Source organism: Hyperoodon ampullatus (assembly GCF_949752795.1).
Source record: "Hyperoodon ampullatus genome assembly, chromosome: 17".
Taxonomy (NCBI): Eukaryota; Metazoa; Chordata; class Mammalia; order Artiodactyla; family Ziphiidae; genus Hyperoodon; species Hyperoodon ampullatus.
Genome location: NC_136930.1, coordinates 28953407 through 28976309, shown reverse-complemented (window position 1 = coordinate 28976309; position 22903 = coordinate 28953407).

The window sequence follows — 22903 nt, the reverse complement described above, 5'->3', positions numbered from 1 at the left end:
ATTTTAAAGAGGCAAATTTTAAAAATACAAGGTTATGAGTTAAATAATGAGTAAATACAGATGGTCTTTGTTCAATAATTTTAACTTGTGATGAATGAAAAAAGAAAGGAATGCTCTGAAATCTCTAAAAGAAAGCCTATATTTACCCTGGAGAAAGGTGGGGAAAAGATTTAAATTTTGTGACTAAATACAATTGGATTTCACTTTAAAGCTCCCTTATTGGTCTTGTTTTAAATTTTTCAAACATTAAAAAGCTGTAAAGGAACGCTGTATGTCATTTAAAACTGCCATCAGTAGCATCTTCAAAAATAAAAGTAGAAATGTTATACTTAGGCACAGCAAATGTTTTCTGGTAACATCAGGGGGGTTAAGATCTCAAGAGCACAGTCAAAATACCAACAGTAGAATTAGTAATGCCATAGTAACTGCACAATTATTAGAGTGGACCTTTATTTTTAAGGCATACCATATATACACATTGAGAAATGCTTGTGTTTTCTCCTTGTACTCTTTACCCATTTTTCCTCAAGCTTATTCACTGGAATTAATACAGTCAAATTATCAATTTTTAAAGGATTTGTTCACATATGAGGCCAACTTGTAGCCATGCTTAATTTTCCATCTCTAGAGAAATGAGCTCAACTCTCAAGTGCATGATCATGTAGAAGAGATGATGCCCCGACCAATGATGGCAGCAAACAAGTGGATTGTACCTAAGTTAAAAATACAGCCAGTAGAATCATTTTTTCCAAACCTACATGAATCACAGAGTCATGAAATTTTAGATCTGGAAGGAACCATCAATATTATCTAATCCAAAACTTTTACTTTACAAACAAAATCCGGAAATGCAAATTCCCTAGCTTGAAGACATGAAGACGTAATTATATTATAAATTGTAACAGTTAGTAGATCATAGGAAGTAAAAATAAAATACATTTTAACAATTGTATGAACTTACACAAACATACAGATATATGATTTAATCACGCTTTTTGAAAGAATTATTAGTTTTCAAAATATTAAATTACAATCTAATAGAGGCAGTTTGCAGAATTTGTAAAATTCTAAATACATTAGTTTATCAATAAATCAGGCCATAGAAATGTGTATAACTTCCATCTGGAATTAAGATACATAAGGCTGTACATTAAATTTAAAAAAATCACCTATCTATCAAAGTAATAACTACTCTAGAAATAAGACAAGAATGTCTGTAATTATTCAGTTGAAAGGTTTGGGAATACCTAAAGCTCTGATCAAAGTATCTGGGATATTTCTTTAGGGAGGAAGGACTGGAATAAAAAGAGATGAGGCGCCCTAGTGGATAAAAAACGGAAACCCACCAAATTTATAAGGCAGCAGCACTCACTCCTCCAGGGAAGAGAATGTTCTGAACCATAGATTTCAGCTCTCTTTTTCCTGGGAGTAGGATATCTTATGTAACATCCAAATAACTCTTGTTCTAATTACATACAACCTTCTGATTATAGTTCATCTTTTTTTTCCAGTCACTTAACAACAGTAATAAAGATCACTAATTGACTGACATAAACCTAGTTTTCATGACCGTTTTGAGTATGTTGGCATTTTGGTTTATACATCACGTTCTATGAGATTGGTATTGTGACTCTATGTCTGAGGATTTGCCACCATCATGCTGACAACACTGTGTAACTAAAACTAAAAGGATGAAGTCTAGCCCTGGTTGTAGTGAATTCCCAAAGGTTGTTGCAGGACTGTACTGAAGTTCATAACCTCCAGTAATCTTCACTTCCTTCATGACCTCTAGGAATCACTGTGCTTTTTTCTTTGAAACTTAGATATAGATTAGTAGGGAAAAGCCACATATTGGTTAGGAATATGTGCTTTAGAACTAGAGAGAGATGGATTCGAGTATGGCATGCACATTTATAGGCATGTGTCTTTTTGCAAGGACCAATTTACTCCTAAATTTGGTGGAAAATTTGGAGGACAATTTTAATGCCTGGACAAAATATAAAAATATTTACATGGAGGCATCAGAGGGTTAATAATGCCACAAAGAAAAGTGTACTCAGTATTTGGAGTTGCCTTTCCCTTATAAATCTCTCAATTCCTATAGTTTTGAGATGGAAAATGGAGAACAAAAATTAGAATCCAGGCCTGCTAAAGATGTGCCCAGTAAATATGCAACAAATTGGTTGGTAGCCCAAAAGGTTAATTTTCAGAGTAAAGGTGAATTAGAATTAAGACCACAGAGGGACTATGGCCCACTGTTGAATCATCTCAATTCCTTAAATTGGATTAAGAAGTCCATATTTCTAGTGCTCCTCAAAGCCCACCAGAAGCAACGTAAATCATATCTGGAGAGAAGAAACATCTCTAATGCTCTCAGTGTTTCTATGATTTTTCAAATACAGTGGTTGGCACATTAAAAAAAAACAAAAAATCAGGCCCAGTTGGAGAAAGATACCATAAACAAAACAAAACAGCAGAAAAACAGACAATAGAAATAAATCCACAACTCTAGATATTAGAGTTATCAGACATAGGCTGTAAAATAAACTTTGCTTACTATGCTTCAAAGAGACTTGGACTTCTTCAGAGAACTGGAAAATCTATAAAAAGCATATGGAAGATTTGAAATTACAAAAATGAAAAACACAACAACCAAATTAAGAACTAAATAGATGGTAGTAACAGAAGAAAAAACATAAATATAGAATTTATGAACCAAAAATAATCAAAATAAAATAGCCAGAGTGAAGCATGCAGAAAAAGAATGAAAGATATAGAGAATAAGAGTTACAGAGGATACATTGAGAAGGTCTAACATACATGTAATTGTTTCTGCAGAAGAAGAGAAGTGAGTGAAAGGAACAGAAGCAAATTTTTAATAGATAGTGTCTGTTTTACTGAGCAAGAAAAGGCAAGCCACAGATTTTAAAAGCCCATGGAAGATAAAACAGAATTAGTAATAAGAAACCTACCTACAACACAGCAAAATCTAGAAATCTAATCCTGGAGAAAATGTCTTATAAAAGTTAAGTAATAACATTTTCTAACAAACAAACAAACTGAGTAAATTTGTCACTAGAAGACTTGAGCTAAAAAAATACAAAAAAAACAAAAAAGAAAACAAAACAAAACAAAAAACTAAATAGGTGTTTTTCAGATAAGTAAAATTGGATATATGAATAGAAATAAAAGGCAACAAAAAATATAATACTGACTTTTTAAAATAATAACATATTTTGTAGTAAAAATATAGAGACTTTAAAGGACATGAAAAAATAACATGTTTTTTAGGGTGGAGTACAGTGGATTTACAGTGTTCTAAGGCCCTTTCCTTACCTGGGAAGAGAATAAAATGTCAATTAACATTACACTTTGACAAGTCAAGGATACATGTGGTGATTTCTAGAGAAACAAATAAAGATAAAATAATAATTTTCAAGCTAATATACTGGAAAATTACATACGAAATATCCAAATGAGGACAAGGTAGGAGAAAAACAGAATATAGAAAATTTTAAGCAGAAAGCAAGCGAGATAACTGATTTAATACTAGGTATGTTAATACTTTGATAAATATCAAAGGGCTAACCCCTATAGTAAAGGTTACACAGAGTAAAGGTTGCATGGGGTAGAGGGGGAATTTTCAACTTTGTTTCCAAAAGTAAGATTTTGCTGAAGATAAAAGCCAGTGTAGTAATAGTGTTATGGGGAAAAGGGTATAAAGATTTTAGAAGGAAAAAAATTCTCAACATTCACAGATAATAAGATTGTGTATAGTGAAAACAGAGAGAGTTACAGATTAATTATTTGAATTAACAAGTGAGTATAACAAGGTTCTACATATATTGCCATTTGGTCAATATACCAAAATCAGCCATATCCATATAGTAGCATTAAATTAACTGAATATAAAATTTTTAAAAACATACCATTTATAATAGCATCAAAATATGAAACCTCTACAAGTAATTCTAACAAAAGATATAAAGTCCTATTCTTTTATAACTATAAATGTTATTGAGATAAATTTTGAAAAATTTAAATAAATGAAAGGATAAACTATTCATGAGTTGGAAGACATACTGAAAAGATGTCAGTTTTCCTCAAATCAATATATTGATGATGGAATCTCAATTAATATTCCAAATCTTGATTCTAAACTTTATGTGGAGATTCAAGGGATAAAAATAACTATGATTCTATTAAAGTTAAAGAACAAGATTTGAGAACTTTTTGGATATTAAGTATAATTATAAAATTAAGTAATTAAGATGATACAATCTCAGCAGAAAGCTATGCCAATAGACTGTAAGAGAATAGAAGCCAGAACCAACGACTCGAATATATGACACCTCACTAGAGCAAAGATAGTACTGCAGAGGATTGGAAAACCCATGGCCTATTCAATAAATTGTCCTTCAGCAACTAGATATCTATATGGGGCCATATGGACCCTGTCATTACAATTCTTGTAACAGTGATCCAATCAACACTTCTTTTTCCAGGAATACAGTCCCTGTGTTAAGGAAGTTTGAATGAATTTATTTATTTTTATTTTTGGCCACGTTGGGTCTTCATTGATGTGCATGAGCTTTCTTTATTTGCAGTGAGCAGGGGGTACTCTTCATTGCGGTGAGTGGGCTTCTCATTATGGTGGCCTCTCTTGTTGCACAGCACAGGCTCTAGGCGCATGGGCTTCAGTAGTTGTGGAGCACGGGCTTAGTTGCTTTGCGGAATGTGGGATCTTCCTGGACCAGGGATCGAACCCATGTCCCCTGCATTGGCAGGTGGATTCTTAACCACTGCGCCACCAGGAAAGTCCCGGTTTGAGTGAATTTAAAGGCAACTATCACTATTGTACCACTCTTACATATTCTTGTCTCTAGAAAATTCCAAAGTCGCTTGAACTGTTCATCGTGTGATATGGCTTCTAGGCCACTCACTATTACTGTTACCTTCATCTTGATAGGCCACAATTTTCCAGTCTCTCTTCCAAAACACTCAACCAAAAGTGAATACATGCTTTTAGTGGATCTGATCTGCACTATAATTTCTTGTGTTTCAGTTGTTATACTATAAATATAGATATATATTAATTTTCTCAGCAAACACATCAGTAGATGCCTTGTACTAAAATTACTAGCAACCAAAATCCTTTTTTTCCACATGTATTATATTGATATTAAGACTTATATTCTCCTTTGTGAATTGGGGAGTTGCACAATACTTTTAACCTAACATTAAATCCTATTAAACTTAAGGGGAAAATGAGGTATAATGTATAAAGCACTTTAATGTAGTACCTGGTTTATAGCAAGCAATCAAAATACTGTTTAAAAATGTCATATTTTCCTTAGTAATTTAGGCACCTTCTAGGAAGAAGACAAACAAAGCTCACTTACATGCAAACACACAACACAAATACACACACAGACATAGATGTGTCCATTTTTCTCATGCCTAAAATTACAGTGTTGAAAGAAGCTACCATTATCAAGAATTACTCACTGAAATTAACTTTGCCTTGGAAAACAAAAAAGTATAAACCTACACGGCAACTGGAAATAACCCAAGTTTTAGTTGCAGACTTCTCTGGTTGGCTAATTTTCTTTTTTTAACATCTTTATTGGAGTATACTTGCTTTACAATAGTGTTAGTTTCTGCTTTATAACAAAGTGAATCACTTATACATATACATATATCCCCATATCTCTTCCCTCTTGCATCTCTCTCCCTCCCACCATCAAGGTGACCACAAAGCACCGAGCTGATATCCCTGTGCTATGCGGCTGCTTCCCACTACATATCTACTTTACATTTGGTAGTGTATATATGTCCATGCTATTCTCTCACTTTCTCCCAGTTTACCCTTCCCCCTCCCTGTATCCTCAAGTCCATTCTCTAGTAGGTCTGTGTCTTTACTCCCGTCATACCGCTAGGTTCTTCATTACCATTTTTTTGTTTGTTTTTTAGATTCCATATATATGTGGTAGCATATGGTATTTGTTTTTCTCTTTCTGACTTACTTCACTCTGTATGACAGACTCTAGGCCCATCCACCTCACTACAAATAACTCAATTTTGTTCCTTTTTATGGCTGAGTAATATTCCATTGTATATATGTGCCACATCTTCTTTATCCATTCATGTGTCGATGGACACTTATGTCGCTTCCATGTCTTGGCTATTGTAAATAGTGCTACAATGAGCATTGTGGTACATGACTCTTTGAATTACAGTTTTCTCAGGGTATATGCCCAGTAGTGGAATTTCTGGGTCATATAGTAGTTCTATTTTTAGTTTTTTAAGGAACTTCTATACTGTTCTCCATAGTGGCTGTACCAATTCACATTCCCACCAGCAGTGCAAGAGTGTTCCCTTTTCTCCACACCCTCTCCAGCATTTATTGTTTCTAGATTTCTTGATGATGGCCATTCTGACTGGTGTGAGATGATATCTCATTGTAGTTTTGATTTGCATGTCTCTAATGATTAATGATGTTGAACATTCTTTCATGTGTCTGTTGGCAATCTATATATCTTCTTTGGAGAAATGTCTATTTAGGTTTTCTGCCCTTTTTGGATTAGGTTGTTTGTTTTTTTTGGTATTGAGCTTCATAAGCTGCTTGTAAAATTTGGAGATAAATCCTTTGTCGTTGCTTCATTTGCAAATATTTTCTCCCATTCTGAGGGTTGCCTTTTCGTCTTGCTTATGGTTTCCTTTGCTGCGCAAAAGCTTTTAAATTTCATTAGGTCCCATTTGTTTATTTTTGTTTTTATTTCCATTTCTCTAGGAGGTGGGTCAAAAAGTTTCTTGCTGTGATTTATGTCGTAGAGTGTTCTGCCTATGTTTTCCCCTAAGAGTTTGATAGTGTCTGGCCTTACATTTATGTCTTTAATCCATTTTGAGCTTATTTTTCTGTATGGTGTTAGGAAGTGTTCTAATTTCATTCTTTTACATGTAGCTGTCCAGTTTCCCCAGCACCACTTATTGAAGAGGCCATCTTTTCTCCACTATATATTCTTGCCTCCTTTATCAATGATAAAGTGACCATATGTGCATGCATTTATTTCTGGGCTTTCTATTCTGTTCCATTGACCCATATTTCTGTTTTGGTACCAGTACCACACACTCTTGATTACTGTAGCTTTGTAGTATAGTCTGAAGTCAGGGAGCCTGATTCCTCCAGCTCCATTTTTCTTTCTCAAGATTGCTTTGGCTATTCAGGGTCTCATATGTTCACATACAAATTGTAATTGTTTTTTGTTTTACTTCTGTGAAAAATGCCATTGGTAGATTGATAGGGGTTGCAATGAATCTGTAGATTGCTTTAGGTAGTAGAGTCATTTTCACAATGTTGATTCTTCCAATCCAAGAACATGGTATATCTCTCCATCTATTTGTATCATCTTTAATTTCTTTCATCAGTGTCTTATAATTTTCTGCATACAAGTCTTTTGTCTCCTTAGGTAAGCTTATTCCTAGATATTTTATTCTTTTTGTTTCTGTGGTAAATGGGAGTGTTTACTTAATTTTACTTTCATATTTTTCATCATTAGTGTATAGGAATGCCAGAGATTTCTGTGCATTAATTTTCTATCCTGTTACTTTACCAAGTTCATTGATTAGCTCTAGTAGTGTTCTGGTAGCATCTTTAGTATTCTCTATGTATAGTATCATGTCATCTGCAAACAGTGACAGCTTTTCTTCTTCTTTTCCAATTTGGATTCCTTTTATTTCTTTATCTTCTCTGATTGTTGTGGCTAAAGCTTCCAAAACTATGTTGAGTAATAGTGGTGAGAGCGTGCAATGTTGTCTTGTTCCTGATCTTAGTGGAAATGATTTCAGTTTTTCACCATTGAGGATGATGTTGACAGTGGGTTTGTCATATATGGCCTTTATTATGTTGAGGTAAGTTTCCTCTGCCTATTTTTTAGGGGGTTTTTATCATAAATGGATATTGAATTTTATCAAAAGCCTCCTCTGTTTCTATTGAGAGGATCGTATGGTTTTTCTCCTTCAATTTGTTAATATGGTGTATAACATTGATGGATTTGCGTATATTGAAGAATCCTTGCATTCCTGGGATAAACCCCACTTGATCATGGTGTATGATCCTTTAAAGTGCTGTTGGATTCTGTTTGCTAGTATTTTGTTGAGGATTTTTGCATCTATGTTCATCAGTGATATTGGCCTGTAGTTTTCTTCCTTTGTGACACCTTTGTCTGGTTTTGGTATCAGGATGATTGTGGCCTCATAGAATGAGTTTGGGAGTGTTCCTCCCTCTGCTATATTTGGAAGAGTTTGAGAAGATAGGTGTTAGCTCTTCACTAAATGTTTTATAGAATTCGCCTGTGAAGCCATCTGGTCCTGGGCTTTTGTTTGTTGGAAGATTTTTAATCGCAGTTTCAATTTCAGTGCTTTTGATTAGTCTGTTCATATTTTCTATTTCTTCCCTGGTTCAGTCTCAGAAGGTTGTGCATTTCTAAGAATTTGTCCATTTCTTCCAGGTTGTCCATTTTATTGGCATATAGTTGCTTGTAGGCTAATATTTTTGAATGAATATTACCGCTTGTCTGGGAGTTGAGTTGCTGGTTAGCAACAATCTCAGTTCACTTTTCATTTGGCTGGTGTCATACCTTAATGTCACTGATGGCCTACTCTCACCAATAGATAATTGACTATCTGTGCTCAGCAATCATTGCTCAGCTGAAAATAGATCCTGAATAACATCGATCATTTCATTTTCTCAGTCAAGCCTAGCTGTGCTGACAGGACATCCCACAGGGTAGTATAACTATAAAGATGCCTGCAGAGAAGCCATTTGGAGAGTTATGTGGCCTCTGTCAGAGCTACTGTTTCTTCTGTTATATAACTATTGGGGGAAATGTGCTTGCACATTTCACTTTGTAAATATATTTTCTTATACAATTTTCATATTCTCTGAAATAAACTTGCTTGGAACACACAAAACAAAGACAAATTAAGCTACTAGAAACATCATCAGCTAACTCCCACATTCCTAAACAAATCTCAGAATAGGACACACATAACATATTCAGGCCTGGTGAATTCACACTAAATATTTATTTCAAATTGTGAAAAAAGCTCTTTTTTTTTTTTTAATTTGTAAATTCAACATGAGTGTAAACAATTAGGAAGTCTATTCTGGGAGGTCAGTGAGGATGGGGAATAAGAGAATTAAATCTTTGTGATTAGAAAAGTTCAGAAGGAAAAAAGTAAATCAGTCATTTGTAGGCCTTATGGAGCATTTTAAAAATAAATCTGTTTGCAGCTATTATTGTGTAATCTGCTGTCAATACAACCCTAGTCAGCCAGATCCAAATGAATTTTCCACCTGAAGTGATTGATTTACCCTGATTAAGGACACTAATCTTATTTAGTGACTTCTTAACTCCCAGTGTCCTGCTTGTCTCTTGCATGTTATAAAGTTCAGGCAATCCAGCACTGAGTGGTAGGTGTTGAACAGAACATTTTTTCCACTAGTACAAGAGAAGCGAGTACACTACTTACACATTGCAAACAGCCACCGGGTATTATCCCCAGTTTCACAATCCTGAACTTGGCATTTTGAAAGGGAATTTTGCATTGAAAGAGGAATTTGAGTTTCACTACTACTGAAATCTGGTCTCTGCAAATAATTCTTGTGGTGATCCAGGGGCAGAAGATCCAGAGAGCAAAACTTTTGCAGACTCAGCCTTGTATTATACCCACTGCTTTTCTTTAACCAAAAGAAGAAGTATCTAGTGCTGATCAGCTTCTTCCTTCATGGGTAAATTTTTTTTTTATATATAAAGTTTACAAACTGTGTTTATCTTATGTGAATTATATTCTTTAACCATTTTCTCTTTCAGATTCTGTTAACTCATCATATAATAAGCATAGTATCCTTTTTAATATTTGATGGAGACTTTTTAATTTTTAAAATTGTTTTTAGTTTTATTATTGCTATGATCAGAAGTTTTTAAATGACTATGTAGATTATCTTTTTTCCTGTGACATATTTTTATCACTCCTAAGCTCAGAATAGACTAAGATTTGAAAAATATTTAGTTTTATTTTGATTTGAGTTTTCTCATTACAATACACCTAATCTATCTGTTATTTATTTCAAAGATGTGACAGTGATTCTCAAATTGAGAGAAGAGATAGGGATCAGTACATTCAGGTGTGAGTACATACTTAAATGTAATCTGAGATGTTCCTTTATACTATATTAGGTTCTTATATCTAATAAGATAAAGCCAATAGTATCTCTTCTTTTCCATTGATCTGGTTGGTTTATGCACCAATACTCTACTTTCAGTAAGGATTGTTATAATATCCGTTTTAATATTTCCTATGTATTCTGTATTAATTTCTATTGCTATATATGAATCACCACAAACTCAGCAGCTTAAAAAAACGTACATTTATTATGTCACAATTTCTGTGGGTCAAGAATCTGGGCATGGCTTCACCAGACCCTCTGCCCAAGGTCTCACAAGGCTGCAGTCAAGGTGTCTGCTGGGCTTCATTTCCATCTGGAGGCTTGACTAAGGAAGAACACACTTCCAGACTCATTCAAGTTTGGCAGAATTTATTTTCTTGCATTTGTGGGATTGGAGGACCCAATTCTTACTGGGCACCAGGTGGAGGCTCTCCTTCAGTCTTACTGGCCACCTGCAGTTCCCTGACATGTGGTCCTCTCCATAAGCAGTCAAAACATAGCAGTTCACGTATTCAACATGGAGAGTCTTCCCCTCCAATCTGCTAAATTGCCTTATAAAATCTGTCATAGAGTGAAGTATACAGAAAGAGAAAAACAAATACCATATTATAACGCATATGTGTGGAATCTAGAAAAATGGTACAGATGAAACTATTGTAGGGCAAGAATAGAGACGTGGTCATAGAGAATGGACATGTGTACATGGGGGGGAGGGGAGGGTGGCACGAATTGGAAGATTAGGTTTGACATAAATATACTACCATGCGTAAAATAGCTAGTGGGAACCTGCTGTATAGCACAGGGAGTGCAGCGTGGTGCTCTGTGATGACCGAGATGGGGGGGAGTGAGAAGGAGTTCAAAGAGGGAGGGGATATAGGTATACATATAGCTGATTCACTTCATTGTACAGCAGAAACTAACACAACATTGTAAAGCAATTTTATCCCAATAAAATAAAATGTAATGGAATCGTGAAAGTGGCATCCCATTACTTTTGCCATATTCTATTAATGAGAAGTAAGTCACAGCTTCCATTCACACACAAACGGAGATAGGTACACAATTAACACCAGGGACAGAGATCATGAAAGCCATCGTAGAAGTCTACCTACCACAAATTTGCTTTAAAATAAGTTTTAATATTTTTTTCAAATATGTGTTTGATATTTTTATGAAGTTAGTCTTCTAGTTGTGATGCATATCTGTTTGACAGTATCATATATTTTAATTTGGAAGAAAATGTTACCTCTAAAATATATAATGCTCCCCATTAGAAATATTAAATACTCATAGGTATACTCAAATGCTCACGTTAGCTCTTTAAAGTATTAGAACTATCTTCATATAGTTTATATATATTCTGGTTGAAGGATTTTTTTGATCAAACATATCTTTGGGGCTTCCCTCATGGTGCAGTGGTTGAGAATCTGCCTGCTAATGCAGGGGACATGGGTTCGAGCCCTGGTCCGGGAGGATCCCATATGCCATGGAGCAACTAGGCCCGTGAGCCACAACTACTGAGCCTGCGTGTCTGGAGCCTGTGCTCCGCAACAAGAGAGGCCGCGATAGTGAGAGGCCTGTGCACCGTGATGAAGGGTGGCCCCCGCTTGCCACAACTAGAGAAAGCCCTCACACAGAAATGAAAACCCAACACAGCAAAAATAAATAAATTAATAAAAAAAAAAGAATATCTTTGGATGTTAATGGCCAGTGAGAGTAAGATTTTTTTACTGTTATTTTTTATTGAAGTACAGTTGATGTAAAATACTTTTATAAGTTACAGGTATGCAATATAGTGATTCAAAAATTTTAAAGGCTGTACTCCATTTATAGTTATTAGAAAACATTTGCTATATTTTCCATGTTGTACAATATATCCTTGTGGTTTATTTTATATATAATATTTTGTACCTCTTAATCCCCCACCCCTATGATGCCTCTTCCCCTCCCCTCTCCCCACTGGCAACAACTAGTTTGCTCTCTGTATCTGCAAGTCTGCTTCTTTTTTGTTATATTCACTAGTTTGTTGTATTTTTTAGATTCCACATAAAAGTGATATCATATATGTATATACACCACATTTTCTTTATCCATCCTTTTGTTGATGGACACTTACTTTGCCATATTTTGTCAATTGTAAATAATGCTGCTATGAACATTGCGGTGCTTGTATCTTTTTGAATTGGTGGAGAAAAGGGAAACCCCATACACTGTTGGTGGCAATGTAAATTGGTGCAGCCACTGTGGAAAACAGTATGAAGTTTTCTCTAAAAACTAAAAACAGAACTACTCTATTACCCAGCATTTGCACTCTAAGAGGAAGATTTTTATTTATTAAGTTTTATGATTATTTATTGTTCAGGTATTGAAATACATTGATTTATAACTATTTTTATTAGATATAAACACATTTCTGAAATATTTTGTTCTTTCTAATATAATATTTAATAAATTCCTTGTGGATTTCTAGGATAATATTTTTAATATGAGTGTTAATGTTCATTTTCCTTTACATTTCCTTGTACTTAAAGTTAAGGCCAATGTGTATGGCTGTATATTTCTTTGCCCAAAGGAATCAAGGCAAAGGTACAGGAGGAGCCTGACGTCCATTCCTGCTCTACTAGTTTAGGGGCTTGGCTGATATAGAGAGGCATAGTTGTGAAAAAGGAGGTCTCTTTTTAAAATAAAGTGTTCCTTCCCTTCAGGGAGGTGTTTTGTAATCTCTGTGATCAGAGGTGAAAGTGCATTTTTATAAACTGTCCAAGGTCTCTGTATAGGCTAATAACATTTCTGTTATCTCTCCTATTCTACATAATACTGGGCAAGTTTTTTAACCTCTCTGTACCTAGATTTCTTCATCTGTTAAGTGGTCGTAATAATAGTAGCCATTACATAAATTATAAATTTGTTTAAACTAACAGTTCCTGGCTCTTAGTAAATTTTTAATATATTTTCATTATAGTTGTTCTCATTTGTTATTGTTTTATTCTCCTTGAGTTTTCCATTTTTTCACAGGAACATTTAGGATTGTCAGAACAGGAGTTTAATAAAGAAGAGGAAAAGGAGCAGAAGAATAAGGAACAAAATAATGAGAAAAGAGAAAGGGAAGGAGGGAGTGTGGGAGGGAAAGAAAGAAGAAAGAAAACATATTTGACTTAAAATATCCAAGGACAGGGGAGGGGCAAGGAGGGGAAAATTAGATGAAGGCAGACAAAAGGTACAAACTTCTAGTTATAAGATAAATAAGTACTAGGGATGTAATATACAATATGATAAATAATACCACTGCTGTACCTTGTATATGAAAGTTGTTAAGAGATCTCATAAATCCTAAGATATTTCATCAAAAGGAATTATTTTCTTTTTATTTTGTATCTATATGAGAAAATGGATGTTCACTAAACTTACTGTGGTCATTTCATGATGTATGTCAGTTAAATCATTATGCTGTACACCTTATACAGTGCTGCATATCAATTACACATCAATAAAAGTGGAAGAAAAAAATGTCCGAGGGCATATCCAGATTTTATGGGAGCATAAATCTTATACCATATTGGGTCCCCTTTTAATAAAAATAATACAAATATAATTTAATTTGCAAAAGTACCAAAATATATAACCATGTGAACACATTGCTAATGTTCCTCCCAGGGCCTTGGAAGGACTATATAAGTGAGTAATCCTGAAACTCAATTTTCATTAGATTCAAAGGAAGTATGTTTCCATAGACAACCAAAATTGGATTTTGAAGAAAAATAGCAATCTCGAAAGTAAAACTAGAATCCTTTTAAAATTGTTTACCTTGCCTTAACATAAAGAACAAGAATGACACAGATCATGAGATCTTCTGTACTGTGTGACTCTTTCTAGAAGACATCAAAAAATTGAGTTTGCTGTTCAAGAAGAAGGAGAAATCCTTTCTGACAGAGGAATGGCAGGGGGCATATCAATGAAGTCAAATACTGCGTTTCTCATTGTTATCCCCCAAAAAGAGAGAAGGGGGTTTTAGAAACATCAGGAGAGATAGAAGCAAAACTGAGCACATTAAAGATAGTGACTCCCTTTCCAGTAGCCAGGGAAGTAGGGAAGGCTGCAGTTTTACAGAGGTGGTGGTGAGTTTTCTGAGGCAGCACTATTGGTTACCTATAGCCCATAAATGATGAACATGTGATCCAGAGGTTCTTTCCCACCCTGCTAAGAAAACCAAGGGGATTGGAGGTCCAGGGAACCGACCTGGGTCCTAATATCAGAGCCCAAAGGCCACTGTGTATGAGACGCGAGCTGACTTAGGCAACATAACTAAAATGTCAAGAATTAGGAAATATTAGAATAACATTTATAAAGGTTATAGGTAAAATATGTTGAATCAAGAGTTCTATATAGAAAAACATAAGAAGAAATTGGAAAAACCAAATTTATAATGAATTATTTTAATAAATCTCAGATTATATATAATTTCTGAGGTTATGAAGATATAAAAAATATGAGTATATTTATAATTCTGTCCTATTATATTTTGTGCAGTATATATTATTAAATTTATATGTTCATTGTATAATTATTATTTATAGCACTTTATTGTTAGTGATAGTATACATCTCCCTATGTATTTCCAAATTTTTCTCTGAAAACAGAATAACATAATTTCTGTTGGCCATAAAATATTTATAAGCATTATTTCACATAAAACTCCTCAAAAGGAGTTTTGCTGGCTCCTTGTTGCCCAATCTCTCTTTAATACACTTCAATCAAGATTTCTTCTCCATCATTTAATTGTTTTGAAATCGTCAACTAAGTCATATTCCCCACAGCATCACTGGATATAGTTTATTACTTAACTCCTTACTTTTCTGCTTATACTCTAAAAGAATCACTCCAGTTGATTCTATTCAGGTACATGATTTTAAATATTTTAAATTTTAAATATTATCCATGAGTTAATGGCTCATTTTATCTCTTTCTCTAGGCCCTCACCTTAGCTCCAGGTGCTTAGATTCCATTGTCAAAACAATTTCTCAACTGAGATATATTTAGTAGGTTTATGAAAATTACCATACTGAAGCCTGATTCTTTGATTCATCTGTCAAAACTCTGCTCTTCCCCGACCCTTCTCCTTCTCAGTAAAAGAAACCACCACAGCTCAGGCCAAAGGCTAAGAAATAACTTTAATTCATTGCTTTCCCTCAGGCCCCATAAGTCAGACAGATAAAGACAAATACTATATGATAACATTTATATGTGGAATCTAAAATATAAAACAAAATCATTACCACTGGGGAAAGGAAAGTGGGAGAAGGGCAGGAAAGGAGTAGGCAATTAAGTGATACAAACTACTATGTATAAAAAATAGACAAGCAGCAAGGATATATTGTACAGCACAGGCAATTACAATCATTATTTTGTAGTACCTTTTAATGTAGTATAATCTATAAAAATACTGAATCACTATGCTGCACAACTAATACTAATATCATGTTGTAAATCTACTAAATAAATAAATAAATAAATAAAATGATTGGCTAGAAAAAAATCAACTTACAATTATATGGTAAATCTGACCACTTCTCATTATCCCTTGCAATAATTCTACCTTGATAAAGTCACTGTTACCATTGCACACCTAGATTCCAGGAATACCCTCATACCTGTCATCACTTCTTTCTTTACTCCTCCAGTGTGGTCTCTGGAGAAACGATAGTAACACTTGTAATACTTATGTCAGAACATTCCCTTTCTTGTTCAACACCCTTCAACATCTTTCAAGTTCAATTTTCCATGAACTGTCATATAATCTGGAGCTTTCTCATGCTTTGTGATGGCTAATCTTATGTGTCATCTTGACTGGCCACAGAGTGACTATGCTAAACCTTATTTCTAGTGGTGTCTGTTAGGGTGTTTCCAGATGAGATTAGCATTTGAATCCATGGACTCAGTAAAGTAGATGGCTTTCTCAATGTGGGTGGCCATCACACCATCTGTTGAGGACCTGAATAAATCAAAGGCTGAGGACGAAGTGATTTGCTCCTTTTTTTCCTCCTGTCTCACTGCTTAAAGTGGGACATCTCATCTTAGTTTCTTCTACCCTCAGACTGGGATGTACAACATTGTCTCCTCTGATGGAGCTGTCCAACTCTGACTGAATTACATCACTGGTGTTCCTGGATCTCCAGCTTGCATGTGGCAGATCACAGGACTTCACAATCTCCTAATTTTGTGAGGCAGTTCCTCACAATAAATCTCCTTGGTAGATTAGATAGATAGATCTAGAGAGAGCTTATCTCGAGAACTCTGACTAATATGTTCTTTCTCATTTAATGGCAATTTCCTCCTCCCTCATGCCATTTCACTTGCACTGATATTCTTGCTCTTCTGCAAATATCCTAATTCCTGACTCAGACTTTTACATTTGTTGTTCCCTCTCTCACATATGCTCCCACAACTCCCTACCCCCCAAAAAACACTCACATTTCTCACTCCTATATATCATTTAGCTATCTTTCCAAATGTCACCTTCCTAAAGAGGCCTTTCCTTAACACCATGTCTAAACTAGCCTTCCTCACTTCTCCTGCTAGTCCCTTTTCCTTCTTTATGTTTCTTCAAAGTACTTATCACAACTTTAGACTACACTATTTTTTTATTTGTACATTTTACTGACTACAACCTCCCAAAACAATATAATTTCTTTCCTATGTTTGAGTACTCTGAACTATTGCATTACTTTTATAATCTGAAACAATAAGTTATTTTAATTAGAAATCATAATGATGTATCACATAGACATTAATAATAGGAAGAATACTTTCAAATAGAACATAAAATATTTTATCATATCTCACTAGAAGATTTAAAAACTTTCTTATTTCATTATTAAATGAAAAATACTAAAAATAAATTATTAGAGGAGACCTTCAAGATGGCAGAGGAGTAAGACATGGAGATCACCTTCCTCCCCACAAATACATCAGAAATACATCTACACATGGAACAACTCTTACAGAACACCTAGTGAATGCTGGCAGAAGACCTCAGATTTTGAAAATGGCAGGAAACTCTCCATGTACCTGGGTAGGAGAAAAGAAAAAAAAATCAACAGAGACAAAAAAATAGGGACGAGACCTGCATCTCTGGAAGGGAGTTGTGGAGGAGGAAAAGTTTCCACACACTAGGAAGCCTGTTCACTAGTGGCGGGGGTGGGGTTGTGGGGGTCGAAGAAGCTTCAGAGCCATGGAGGAGGTCACGGCAACAGGGGTGCAGAGGGCAAAGTGTAGTGATTCCTGCACAGAGGATTGGTGCTGACCAGCCTGAGAGGCTTGTCTGCTCACCCACTGGGGTGGGCGGGAGCTGGGAGCTGAAGCTAAGGCTTCGGAGGTCAGATTCCAGGGAGAGGACTGGGTTTAGCTATGTGAACACAGCCTGAAGGGGGCTAATGTGCAACACCTAGCTGGGAGGGAGTCCAGGAAAATGTCTGGAACTGTCTAAGAGGCAAGAGACCATTGTTTCAGGGTGCTCGAGGAGAGGAAATTCAGAGCACTGCCTAAATGAGTTCCAGAGATGGTCGTAAGCTGCAGCTATCAGCTCAGACACCAGAGACGGGCAAGAAAATATAACAGTGCTGCTGCAGTCAGCCAGAATCCTGTGTGCAAGCACAGGTCACTATCCACACGCCAGCTCCCTGGAGCCTGTGCAGCCTGCCACTGCCAGAGTCCTGTGATCCAGGGTCAATGTCCCCAGGAGAACACATGGCACGTCTCAGGCTGTTGCAAATTCATGCCGGCCTCTGCTGCCACAGGCTCACCCCACATTCCAATTATAACCACAATACCCCTCCCTCACCCAGGCCAGAGTGAGCCAGAGCCCCCTAATCAGTTGCTGCCTTAACCCCTTCCTGTTTGGGTGGAAACAGATGCCTGAGGGCAACCTACATGCAGAACTGTGACCAAAACCAAAGCTGAACCCCAGGAGCTTTGCAAACAAAGAAGATAAAGGGAAATTTATCCATGCAGCATCAGGAGCAGTGGATTAAATCCCCACAAGAAACTTGAGGTACCCTGCCTCTGTGAAACCCCTGAATAAACAACGAATCAACCTAAAATTGAGGTGGTGGACTTTGGGAGCAACTGTAGACTTAGGGTTTGCTGTATGTGACTGACTTGTTTCTGATTTTTATGTTTACCTTAGTGTAGTTTTTAGTGCTTGTTACCATTGGTAGATTTCTTTATTGGTTTCGTTGCTCTCTTCTTTTTTTATTGCTTTGAAACATTTTTATATTAATAATATTTTAATTTTAATTATTTAATTTAATTTTATTATTAAAAAAAATATTTTCTCTTTCTTTTTGTCTCCCTTTTCTTCTGAGCCATGTGGCTGACACAGTCTTGGTGCTCCGACCAGGTGTCAGGCCTGAGCTTCTGAGGTGGGAGAGCTGACTTCAGGACAGTGGACCACCAGAGACTTCCCAGCCCCATATAATATCAATCAGCGAGAGTTTTCCCAGAGATCTCCATCTCAAGGCCAAGACCCAGCTCCACTCAATGACAAGTAAGCTACGCTGATGGACACCCTATGGCAAACAACTAGCAAGACAGGAATACAACTCCATCCATTAGAAGAGAGGGTGCCTAGAATCATACTAAGTACACAGACATGCCAAATCACACCATCAGAAGCAGTCTATCCACCAGAAAGACAAGATCCAGCCCCACTCACAAGAACACTGACACCAGTCCCCTCCACCAGGAAGTCTACACAGGTCACTGAGCAAACCTTACTCACTGGGGGTAGAGACCAAAAACAAAGGGAAATATGAACATGCAGCCTGCGAAAGTAGACCACAAACACAGTAAGTTAAGCAAACTGGGAAGGCAGAGAAATATGCAGCAGATGAAGGAGCAAGGGAAAAACTCACCAGACCAAACAAATGAACAGGAAATAGGCAGTCTACCTGAAAAAGAATTCAGAGTAATGATAGTAAAGATGATACAAAATCTTGGAAGTAGAATGGAGAAAATACAAGAAATGTTTAACAAGGACTAGAAGAACTATAAAGCTAACAAATGATGATGAACATACAATAAATGAAATTAAAAATTCTCTGGAAGGAATTAATCACAGAATAACTGAGGCAGAAGGATGGATAAGTGACCTGGAAGATAAAATATTGGAAATAACTACCACAGAGCAGAATAAAGAAAAAAGAATGAAAAGAATAGAGAACAGTCTCAGAGACCTCTGGGACAACATTAAACACACCAACTTTCAAATTGTAAGGATACCAGAAGAAGAAGAGAAAAATAAAGGGTCTGAAAAAATATTAGAAGAGATTATAGTTGAAAACTTCCCTAACATGGGAAAGGAAATAGTCAGTCAAGTTGAGGAAGCACAGAGAGTCCCAAACAGGATAAATCCAAGGAGAAACACACTAAGACACACAATAATTAAACTACCAAAATTTAAATACAAGGAAAAAATATTAAAAGCGGGAAGGGAAAAGCAACAAATAGCATAAAAAAGGAATTGCCATAAGGTTCCCAGCTGAACTTTCAGCAGAAACTCTGCAAGCCAGAAGGGAGTGGCAGGACATACTGAAAGTGATGAAAGGGAAAAATCTACAGCAAAGATTACTCTACCCAGCAAGAATCTCATTCAGCTTCGATGGAGAAATTAAAACCTTTACAGACAATCAAATTTAAGAGAATTCAGCACACCAAACCAGTTTTACAACAAATACTAAAGGAACTTCGCTACACAGGACACAAGAGAAGGAAAAGACTTACAAAAACAAACACAAAACAATTAAGAAAATGGTAACAGGAACATACGTATCAATAATTACCTTAAATAAAAATGGATTAAATGCTCCAACCAAAAGATACAGACTGGCTGAATGGATACAAAAAGAAGACCCGGGGTTCCCTGGTGGCAGAGTTGTTGAGAGTCTGCCTGCCGATGCAGGGGACACGGGATTTTGCCCCAGTCCAGGAAGATCCCACATGCCACAGAGCAGCTGGGCCTGTGAGCCATGGCCACTGAGCCTGCGCATCCAGAGCCTGTGCTCTACAAATGGTAGAGGCCACAAGAATGAGAGGCCTGCGTACCACAAAACAAACAAACAAACAAAAAAATCCATATATATGTTGTCTACAAGAGACCCACTTCAGACCTAGGGACACATGTAGACTGGAAGTGAGGGGATGGAAAAAGATATTCCATGCAAATGGAAATCAATACCAAGCTGGAATAGCAATTCTGATATAAGAAAAAATAGACTTTAAAATAAAGACTATTACAAGAGACAAAGAAGGACACTACATAATGATCAAGGGGTCCATCCAAGAAGAAGATATAACAATTGTAAATATTTATGCACCCAGCATAGGAGCACCTCAATACATAAGGCAAATGCTAACAGCCATAAAAGGGAAAATGGACAGTAACACAATAATAGAAGGGTATTTAACACCCCATTTTCACCAAAGGAAAGATCATACAACATGAAAATAAATAAGGAAACACAAGTTTTAAATGACACATTAAACAAGATAGACTTAATAGATATTTGTACGACATTCCATGCAAAAAAAAAAAAAAAAAAACAAACAAGAATACACTTTCTTCTCAAGTGGTCATGGAGCATTCTCCAGGATAGATCACATCTTGGGTCACAAATGAAGCCTTGGGATATAAGAAAATTTAAATCCTATCAAGTATCTTTTCCAACCTCAATGCTACAAGACTAGATATCAATTACAGGAAAAAATCTGCAAAAAATACAAACACATGGAGGCTAAACAATACACTACTAAATAAACAAGAGGTCACTGAATAAATCAAAGGAGAAATCACAGAATACCTAGAAAAAATTGACAATGAAAACACGAAGATCCAAAACCTATGGGATGCAGCAAAAGCAGTTCTAAAAGGGAAGTTTATAGCAATCCAATCCTACCTCAAGAAACAAGAAACATCTCAAATAAACAACCTAAACTTACACCTACAGCAGTTAGAGAAAGAAGAAGAAGACAACCCTAAAGTTAGCAGAAGGAAAGAAATCATAAAGATAAGATCAGAAATAAATGAAAAAGAAAGGAAAGAAACAAGAGCAAACATCAATAAAACTAAAAGCTGGTTCATTGAACAGATAAACAAAATTGATAAATCACTAGCCAGACTCATCAAGAAAGAAAGGGAGGAGACTCAAATCAACAGAATTAGAAATAAAAAAGAAAAGTAACAACTGACACTGCAGACATACAAAGGATCATGAGAGATTACTACAAGCAACTCTGTGCCAATAAAATGGACAACCTAGAAGAAATGGATAAAGTGTTAGAAAAGCACAACCTTCCGAGACTGAACCAGGAAATAATAGAAAATATAAACAGACCAATCACAACATTGAAATTGAAACTGTGATTAAAAATCTTCCAACAAACAAAAGCCCAGGACCAGGTAGTTTCACAGGTGAGTTCTATGAAATATTTACAGAAGAGCTCACACCTATCCTCCTCAAACTCTTCCAAAATATAGCAAGGGAAGAAACCCTCTGATACTCATTCTATGAGCCACCATCATGCTGATACCAAAACCAGACAAAGATGGCACAAAAAAAAGAAAACTAGAGACCAATATCACTGATGAACATAGAGGCAAAAATCCTCAAGAAAATACTAGCAAACAGAATCAACAGCACATTAAAAGGATCATACACCATAATCAAGTGGGGTTTATTCCAGGATTGCAAGGATTCTTCAATATACAGAAATCAATCCATGTGATACACCATATTAACAAACTGAAGGATAAAAATGATATGACAATCTCAATATATGCAGAAAAAGCTTTTGACAAAATTCAACACCCATTTATGATAAAAACCCTCCAGAAAGTAGGCATAGCGAGGACTTACCTCAAAATAATAAAGGCCATATATGACAAACCCACAGCCAACATCGTCCTCAATGTTGAAAAACTGAAACTATTTCCACTAAGATCAGAAACAAGAAAAGGTTGTCCACTCTCACCACTATTATTCAATATAGTTTTGAAAGTTTTAGCCAAAGCAATCAGAGAAGAAAAAGAAATAAAAGGAATCCAAATTGGAAAAGAAGAAGAAAAGCTGTCACTGTTTGCCGATGACATGATACTATACATAGAGAATACTAAAGATGCTACCAGAACACTACTAGAGCTAATCAATGAATTTGGTAAAGTAGCAGGATATAAAATTAATGCACAGAAATCTCTTGCATTCCTATACACTAATGATGACAAATCTGTAAGTGAAATTAAGAAAACACTCCCATTTACCATTGCAACAAAAATAATAAAATATCTAGGAATAAACCTACCTACGGAGACAAAAGACCTGTATGCAGAAAATTATAAGACACTGATGAATGAAATTAAAGATGATACAAATAGATGGAGAGATATACCATGTTCTTGGATTGGAAGAATCAACATTGTGAAAATGACTCTACTACCCAAAGCAATCTACAGATTCAATGCAATCACTATCAAACTACCACTAGCATTTTTCACAAAACTAGAACAAAACATTTCACAATTTGTATGGAAACACAAAAGACCCCAAATAGCCAAAGCAATTCTGAGAAAGAAATACGGAGCTGGATGATTAAGGCTCCCTGACTTCAGACAATACTACAAAC